This window comes from Silene latifolia, chromosome 7 (genome assembly GCF_048544455.1).
Source record: "Silene latifolia isolate original U9 population chromosome 7, ASM4854445v1, whole genome shotgun sequence".
NCBI classification, from domain to species: Eukaryota; Viridiplantae; Streptophyta; class Magnoliopsida; order Caryophyllales; family Caryophyllaceae; genus Silene; species Silene latifolia.
The window spans coordinates 114,008,082-114,017,787 of record NC_133532.1 but is presented as its reverse complement, the minus strand read 5'-3'; the positions used below and the strand labels follow the sequence as shown (position 1 = coordinate 114,017,787).

The 9,706-nt window shown below is 36.9% G+C and overlaps 1 long non-coding RNA gene across 2 annotated transcripts; it reads left to right on the top strand.

Annotated features, from left to right (window-relative positions):
• The first annotated feature begins 5,317 nt into the window (after positions 1-5,317).
• Positions 5,318-8,804, top strand: LOC141592584 (uncharacterized). 2 transcript variants are annotated; one of them, XR_012521182.1, is made up of 4 exons: positions 5,318-5,783; positions 5,901-6,625; positions 8,364-8,510; positions 8,642-8,804. It is a non-coding gene; the product is annotated as an uncharacterized LOC141592584 (long non-coding RNA). The 2 variants fall into 2 exon arrangements; XR_012521183.1 differs by having other exon boundaries at positions 5,340-5,783; positions 5,901-6,037.
• The last annotated feature ends 902 nt before the right edge of the window (positions 8,805-9,706 follow it).

The following is a 9,706-nucleotide window of genomic DNA, read 5'->3' as shown; positions in this document are numbered from 1 at the left end:
AGCTTTAAAGGTCTGAATCCCCTATTTACTAAATGAATAGGCAACCTCACAAATTTTCCCTCCAAAAAACATCTTTATAAATAAGGTAACTAATAACACTTATGTATACACTAACTAAGGTAACTAATAATCATAATAATTTATTTCATTAACATATTATCTTTTCATTAAAATTGATCTTTTCATCAAATTATATTTTTTTGACTAAACTTTAATCTATAATCTTTTAATTAAAATATTTTAATAAAAAAATTGTATCAAACTATGATTTATTATTTACTGATTTTATTATTTGAAAATGATTTGACTCATATACTATGTATGAAACAAAATTAAACCATTTTAATTACTTCGAGACAAAAAAAATGAGAAAATTTATAAATTGGAATCATTAACTTTGCGTTATAAAAAAGATATTATTTACAAAAATACATTTCAACATGCTACTCAATTCTTTTAGTAAATTTTCAGTTTCAACTTTTTATTTCTCAAAGCAAAATGCAATAATGAGAAAAATGAACAATTAACGAGATACCACTATCATATATCTAATTTAGTAAAAAAAATAAAAAAATTATAAGCCGTGTGTTTAATGCACGGGGTCAAACTTAATTAAGTAATATAAAAATAAAAATTCTATAAATACCGCGCATTTATTGCGCGGGAGCTAAACTAGTTGCATAACAATAATACATGTCTACTGTCTTGCACCTTTTCACTTGTATCTCTTTTGAGTGGGAAGAACCACCGTAACAGGCTGGGGGTGTTGGTTCTGAAATCGATTAGACGTAAGAGATATCCAGGATCATATTTAAATCGTCCATAGATTCAATCAAGAGTTGTATGTGTTCATTATATTTCCTATCATCCCCCTTATACTAAAAGAATAAGAGTTTCTTAAAATTTCCCCGCCTAAATAACTTGCTATAAATATGCTTCATTATAAATTATTGAAAGATGTTATGCTTGCTTTCATTGATGTTAATCAGTGAGTATAAATACAAAGATGAGGAGATATTTCCTCCTAAATTACATGAGAGCATATCTTAAACTACCTAATTAGATGCTACAAATTAGGGAAGATAATATGTGCATATTTGACTGAATATATACAATATATTCTAACACTCCCCCTTATTCGAATCGGGAGGAAGTCGTACGCTGAGACTAGAGCGAAAATATGTAAAGAGAACCGAAGAGAGCCCCTTCGTAAAGATGTCGGCTATTTGAGACCGAGTAGGAACATGATGAACCCGTACGTCGCCTTTAGAGACTTTTTCACGAACAAAATGGATGTCGATTTCAATGTGTTTCGTTCGTTGATGTTGTACGGGATTGCTAGCAAGATAGATAGCGCTGACATTGTCACAATAGACAATAGTTGCCTTACGCAACGGGTGATGAAGCTCGAGAAGTAAATTACGCAGCCAACACGATTCCGACACGACATTGGCTACCCCACGATATTCAGCATCGGCGCTTGAACGTGATATAGTGGGTTGCCGTTTAGAAGCCCATGAAACTAAGTTGTCCCCCAAAAAGACACAATAACCACTGGTAGACCTACGAGTGTCGGGACACCCTGCCCAATCAGCATCAGTGTAAGTGGTGAGAGTTGTTGGTGATGACTTAGTTAACCATAAACCGTGTCGTAAAGTACCTTGCACATAACGTAAAATCCTCTTGAGTGCATTCATGTGAACTTCCATAGGATTATGCATGAACAAACAAACTTGTTGAACCGCATAAGAAATATCCGGACGCGTAAATGTGAGATATTGCAGAGCCCCTGCTAAACTACGATAAAGAGTAGGATCACTAAAAGGAGGACTAACCATGGAACTGAGCTTCGGTTTAGTGTCTACCGGAGTTGAAGTAGCTTTGCAATTCGACATACCAGCCCGTTCAATAATATCCGCACCATATTTATGTTGAGATAAGAAAATACCCGTATCATACCGAGTAACCCCAATGCCCAAAAAATAACTAATAGGACCAAGGTCTTTCATAGCAAATTCATGTCCAAGCCGTGACATGATTTCCCGACGAAGTAGCCCGGAAGAGGAGATTAATAAAATACCATCAACATAGAGTAATATGAATGCCGAATTACCTTACTGTCTTGGTAAATAAAGAGAGAATTGTCACACTTACTATTCACAAAGCTGAGTTGATGAACAAACGTAGCAAAACGATTATACCACGCTCTTGGCGCTTGCTTGAGCCCATAAAGAGATTTCCGAAGCAAACAGACGTGATCCGGAAAGCGTTTGTCGCGATACCCAATTGGCTGGTGCATGTATACAGTCTCCTGTAATTCCCCATGTAAGAAGGCATTTTTTACATCTAATTGACGAATGGACCACCCATGAGATAAAGCAATGGATAATACAGTTCGAATAGTTGCGGGTTTGACAACCGGGCTAAAAGTCTCTCCACAATCGACTCCTGCTGTAATACTCCGTATTTATGAGTCTTTGGGTACTCTATCGAGTAGGCCTTACTCTGTCGAGTAAGGGTAAGTTACGTCTTAAAATAGTTTTTGACCTGTTGGGTACTCGATCGAGTAACTAGGATACTCGATCGAGTAAGGGGGTACTCGATCGAGTACCTTGGGTACTCGATCGAGTAGCCGGTTTACGGGGAGTTTTTCTCGGGTTTTGTTAATTATGCGATTAAGATATATAACCTTCGTCGTCATTATACTAAACACTTTTGCAAAACCTAATTTACTGTCAAAGAGAGAAAAGCAAGTACGTTCATCATCTTAATCGCATTGTTAGCAAATCCCGGAGTTTGGAAGGTCGGATTTCATCGTTTGATATACCGTTGAGATCCTTGCGTCGAGGGTAAGATCTATGTACCCTTTTTGTTGTATTTCCTTTGATTTGGTTAAACCCTAATATAGGGATTTGGGGGTTTTTGAGTAGTATGTGATTTGGTAGCATTTGTATGTTGTATGATAGGAGGAGGTTTCGTAGAGGAAGCTTTTTGATACAGCTGTAGAGACCGTCTGATAGTGTGCTTTCCAGGTAGGATTTCCTACTCAGTATTAGTCCCATAATGGGATGATGTGAGATCCCTGAAAAAATCTCCTTTTTGAAAAATAAAGTAAATAGGTGGAGTCGCCAGTAGGTTTTATAAAAAAAAAACATACAAAAATAAAGTTAACGGAAAAGGCCCCTTTTGATCCCTGATATGGGGACTGATCCGTCACTCCGTCTGAACCAAAGATTGCGGATTAGGGGTAAAGGTACGATCGGGGAAGGTGTTAGGCACTTAGGATCGCCCATCAAACTGACGGCCTCTACTATTTATTTATAATATTATATATTTGACGAAATTAAGACAAAGAAAAGAAAGTTAGAATCAAGGTTTATACAATTATTTACAATGACAAATTAATAGGTTAGTTTATACGATAAATAGAGAAAATAAATAAAAGGCAAAATAAAGAGTTAAATAAAAAGAAAGAGTAGAGAAAAACTTATTTGACTATTAATGAATTTCGAAACTTTGTAAGTAAATTATTAATTTCTTATCTATCTTTTATATATAGAACTGAGGACAATTTATGTGAATGGTTTGATTTAAAGCGGGATTGTATATTTGAGACGGATGATATATGGAAGTAGAATTTATGGATCTGGTAGTATGTGTCTGGTTTATTTGACTGTGTATGGCTCGTCCTCATCTGTGTCCTTTCGTCCGTATATTTTGTAGTTGTATTTATAGTGGTGTGCTATTTAGGCTTTGCGGAGGTTTGGAACTAGACGAATTCTACTTGCATGGTGCTTTGTTGTAGTTTACTGGCATCTCGATAGGAATTGTCACTAGTTTTCTTATCATGGTGAAAAAGTATAAAAATCTTATCTAATTTGTCTGCCAAATATTATCTAGTTGTTATCTTGCTACATGACACACCCTTCTCTCTCGGTTTCCTATTGATAATCGGCTAAGACCAATTAATATCACCTCTTTGACTTTTATTTATTTGGCCCAATAACATTTGCGTCTTAATCTGACTGTCATTTGGTAAGCGGATAAATTTTGGACCTCATTGGTTATATGCCAATAACACACACTAAAGTGGGCTAAATGAAAAATAAAAGGCTTAAAGGTGGTTTTCAATCCATTTTCTCGGGTAATAAGCGTAAAGAGTCGTTAATTATAACATTGTCAATTTTCATTTAGTCATTAAATTTTAGCCTCATCATCGGGTACCCATAAGGCTAGGTAGACATTTTGAGGTGTCTACAGAAGCCCCCACTTTGACCGAGTCTGAGTAAGACGAAGGTCAAAGTAGTCCGGTCGGGACAGATAAAGGATAAGAAACGTACCTGGGCCTCTTATATTACCTGTCTGGAGTAGCTGGAATCTGGAGCCGCTTAGCAAAACTTTGTTTTACTAATCTGGAACTGGTAGAGCGAAACTTTGTTTCACTTAAGAGTGAACCTGCAAAATCTGATTTCACAAGCTCAAATGCGTGTCCGGGCCCGCCGACCAAAGGATTCTTCTTAGTTTTGCAGGTGAACAAAACTGGATTTTGCTTAGTCTCGCAGGTGAACGAGACTGGATTTATAAACTATTCCGCAGGTGAACGGAACTAGATTGCTTAGTTTCGCAGGTGAACGAAACTGGATTGCTTTGCAGGTGAACAAAGCTGGATTATTCCGCAGGTGAACGGAATGAGATTGCTTAGCTTCGCAGGTGAACGAAACCGGATTTGCTTAACTTCGCAGGTGAACGGCGGATTAGAACACAAAATTTGATTTTATGAACTAGGACGCGTGTCAGAGCCCGCCGACCAAGGTATTTCAAAATTTTATTTTGAAAAAGGATTGCGTGTTAGAGCCCGCCGACCGAAGAATTTCAAAATTTTATTTTGAAAAAGGATTGCGTGTTAGAGCCCGCCGACCAAGGTATTTCAAAATTTTATTTTGAAAAAGGATGGATAAGATCGTAAAATTTTATTTTACAAACTTAAATGCGTGTTAGAGCCCGCCGACCGAAGGAATTTCAAATTTTATTTGAAAAAGGATTAGAATGTAAAATTTTATTTTACAAACTTAGATGCGTGTTAGAGCCCGCCGACCAAAAGATTTCAAAATTTTATTTTGAAAGAAGGAATAGAATGTAAAACTAAGATGCGTGTTAGAGCCCGTCGACCGATAAGTTTGAAAATTGCAAAATTTTATTTCGCAAAAAGGGTAAACTGGAAATCTTCGCAATTATTGATTGAAACGGGCTGGAAAGTTGCGAAAGTTTTATTTCACAAAATAGAGAGGTGTAAAATTTTATTTTACAAGAGCGGGTTTAAAACCGAGTGCGTTAAACATGCTTAATTAAAAGACAGGTTGAAAAGTTGAGGTAGACCAATGGTGTTGACTTGAAGTGACGTATTCATTGAATACTCCCCAAAGTTCAGGGAAGATGAATTTCATTTTGCTTCTTTCATATTCATTCAACTGACCAAACTTTTACTTTCCCCTTTTCTTCAATTGAACTTGCAATTTCTTCATTTCATCAGAAATCCAGTAAATCGTCCTCTTCTTTGATTTGATTTTTTTTCCTAATTCATCTATTGTTGCTCAGAGCTTTAAAGCCCAATCGTCCTCGAAGATCAGCGCCTATGCCGCCATAGCCATTATCCCAGCTCTGTACTGGTGATGAGGTGACTGCTCGCTCCTGATATGGGATGCGATTAGCGGTTTTCTGCCGCCATAGCTGTTGTTTGAGCCCCCGATTGGCGACCGGGTGACTGATGATGGAGCACGATCGAAGTAAGTGCTTCTTTTTTTTTTTGTCGATTGATTCCGAATTTATACTCTTTAAATGATTATCTTCACATTTTCCATTAATTTCAAGCATACTGTCCTGATATGGGACATAATTGACAGTTGATGTGCCGTCATAGCCATCGTCTGAGCCCCTGCGACGAGTTGATTGAGCCATCATTAACGGAGCATCAACAAACCTGCAGGTCGTGATTTTTGACCTGATTTCGCATTCTTGGTACAAAGCTCCACTTCAAATCGTAAGTTTTTCCGTCTTTTTATGAGACATTTACTTCAGATTCGTGCTCTTTTTCACTTGATTCTTACTTTTGATATCATCAATCAATCAAGTTGCGTGCTTGATAATATGATTGAACTGATAATTTTACTGGTCTTGCGAATCAAGTAGTGTGCTTGATAATAGGACTGAACTGATAGTGCGATTACGACATTAATGCAAATAACTTGTGATGTATGACGCAAGTAGTATATGCTGATAATGCAAATAGAATGCTTATGATGCTAATGATGCAAGATGCTAATGTACTTACGACAATGCATTCTTTTCCTAAAATAGACCACAGACACATGACACATCTCATTTCTAGTCCCGTTAATTTTTTTTAAAAACGTGCTATTGAGCATGATCTGGGCAAGGGACATAGTACTCTGGTCCTAGCTTTTTAGGTGTTATGCCTATTGAACCGTCATTGCTTTGTAAGTCCTTATAGCTTTTTTTTTTGTCCGGGTTGTCGTCTAAATGTAGTCAAACATATGCTCTGAGTGTTTCCCTATGCCCCTGGTCTTAACTGACTCTTCACTCTGTTTTGTGGTAGCCCCCTGTTCAGGTATTTTCTTCTGTCTCTTTTTTTTCTTTGACCTGGTGTGGGTCGTGATTGTGCTGTTTTTTTTTACATTGGAATTTTTCCTCACCTTAGAATTTGAGATTTATATTGTAAAATGAGTTTTGCCATTTTTTATAGCAACAAGCTCGACTAATTAAGCAAAACTAATATCATAGAAACAAAATACTTATGTGACCGTATAAACTTAGTGTACATCCCCCGAAGTCTTAGATGCTAAACGAGGGTGATAAATTGAATGGAGTAGAAGGTTCCATGGTGTTAGAAGACACTGGAGATCTGTGTGCCTCTCTCACTCACCTAAATGAATGAAAGGATCGTCCCAAGAGGAATGGAGACAAAGTAACTGTGGATTGACTCGTCTGAGAGATGAAAAAGTGACTACTCTGCAATTTTTATTCGCATCTTGGACTGGAGCTTTTTTTTTGTTACTGGAATTTTTTTTTTGTCTTTTTTACTGGAACTTTTTTTTCGTCTTTTTTTTTTGCTGGAACTTTTTTCGTCTTTTTTTTTTTTGCTGGAACTTTTTTCGTCTTTTGAATTTTTGAGATTTTTGATACGGGATAAAATTGCAACTTTGGCTGGATTTTTTTTTTTGTCTTGTGGATTTTTGAGACTTTTGACATCGAATTTGTATCTATTGAGATCATAATTTCTCTTTGAATATTTGAGTCTTGAAGCTGGATTTTCTGCTTGAAAATGTATTGGTATTTAGACTCATGTCTTAAGTTCATTTTAAGGGACTAGTGGTCACCTGTAAAATAGCACGGAGTCTGTGTTTCATTTGGTAAGTTTGGGCACAGTTGTTTTAATGTTTTTGAGCTAGTTTTTTAGCCTTAATGGAAATGGATGGACAATTGCTAAAACGGTTGATCATGTGAGTTTGTGCTCATCTGATAGTCATTTGAGACATAAGAAATTGACAAATTTGGTAGAAAGCAATTTGTGCTTATTTGGTAGTCATGGAAATTTGACGAATCGGGTAGAAAGATGGAGTCTCCAAACCTATAGGTCACCTAGTTAGAGACACGGCGATCAAGGAATTATCACACCACAGAGATGGAATAGATGGTCAAATGCACGCCCTCGTTTAGGCTGATTCTAAGAGGTCGACTGATCTACACTAAAGAAATACGACCTAAAGTATTTCAAGTCTATTCTACTAGTTAAGGATAAAAAGTAGAACAAGTGACTAATAAAAATGACATATGCTCGTTTTTTTCATTTTTTATGTAACTAAAAAAAGGACTAGGATGGTCCTAATTTAAGCAAATTTTGATGGAAACTACATGTGAGTTAGGGGTATTGTCTAGTCTTTCTGTACCCTTCTTTTATTCCCAAGCTAGAGTGGCTAAGAAAATTAGGGTCTTGTTTACTCCTCCCTATCCCAGATCATGACTTAGCTTTTAGAAAAAGATTTTATTTCCTTTATAGGAGACAGGACTAGTATGGAGTAATGTATTGAATGTACATGTATATGATGCTAGCTAAGATCTGAATGTGAGAATCTAATTTTTTTTTTTTTACATGTTCTGCAATATTGTGCTCAGCACATCAATAATGCTGTTGTACTAAACCTACTATATGCAAATGCAGGCCTATATGAGACACCGTCTAAGAATAGAATTTACTATGTGAAGTGCGTGTGTCGAACTACCTATACTGAATGCTTAAATGGACTGAGTGTCGCATGTAATCTAACAATAATATTTGACACGTGCAGGACTTGACGGACTATGATACTCCTAGATGCAGACGCTTCGATACTACTATATGCTGATGCTCAGAGTGGGATATGTGCAGATGCTTACAAGATGAAACAGGAAGTGTGGAAGGCTAGTGAGTGCAAATGCATATGTACAAATCTCAGGTGCCAATTTATAGACCAAATTTGTTAATGTGTATATACGTACGCGATGCCGACACCTACTGAGACACGTCTATACCAACGCCAATGCATTTTAAACTACCTTTTTTTTTGTTTTTTTTTTTAGTGTGCAGGACCGACGGACAGAATGACGGACTGACCTGTGAACTAGCTAAATGCAAAATATGTAATGTCCTATGATGATATAAGTTAAGGCTAATTAATATACAAGTTAGTATCTAGATGCAGATGCTTGTTTGAATGACACTGATGAAGTACCATTTTTTTTGACGCAACAAACAGAGTGAGTTATATTAACTATACGACGCAATTATGACTCAAGCAACGGCACGAAAGTTACAAGATTACAAACAGGGAATAATGCACGCATGATCCTAATCAAAGGTTCTACGGGCTCTATGGTTAGGTTTGTGGGTAGGAAATTGGGTACTCACAACATTAAAATGCCCGAGGGCATCTCTCGCATTTGTGCTCCCCCAGTCATATGGACCAGACGAGTTGCCAAAACGCGACGTCATGAGGTGGAAAATATGTGTAAGGCCTAGTCGGTCGAATGGACCTTCTAAGTATACAACATACTTTACCGAGGGTAATATAGGGTAGCTTAGATAGCGTAATATTGGCTAACGGGGAGCCTACGCTTTTTTTATATACAAAATAGAGAGCAGAAAGCAATATGAAAACAAAATATTCCACATGAACAATCAGGAGATTATGAGATGCAAACTTATTTTATACGGAGTAAATCACAAGATGCATGTGGAGTGACGTTAAAGCAGGGAAATCATCATTGATAATCAGATAAATTAAGAAAGCGAATTGACCTCTGCAATCTACTACGCACGCACTTGACAATAAAATTTGAAGCACCAGTTATGATTAGGAGATAGTGTTCGGATTCCTTTCAAAAACGAAAGAAAATTATTAGTCAAATACAGAATATCATAAATAAACTTCAAGTCTTACCCGCTTAATAAGTCCCCAGCGGAGTCGCCACTGTGAGATCCCTGAAAAAATCTCCTTTTTGAAAAATAAAGTAAATAGGTGGAGTCGCCAGTAGGTTTTATAAAAAAAAAACATACAAAAATAAAGTTAACGGAAAAGGCCCCTTTTGATCCCTGATATGGGGACTGATCCGTCACTCCGGTCTGAACCAAAGATTGCGGATTCGGGGGTAA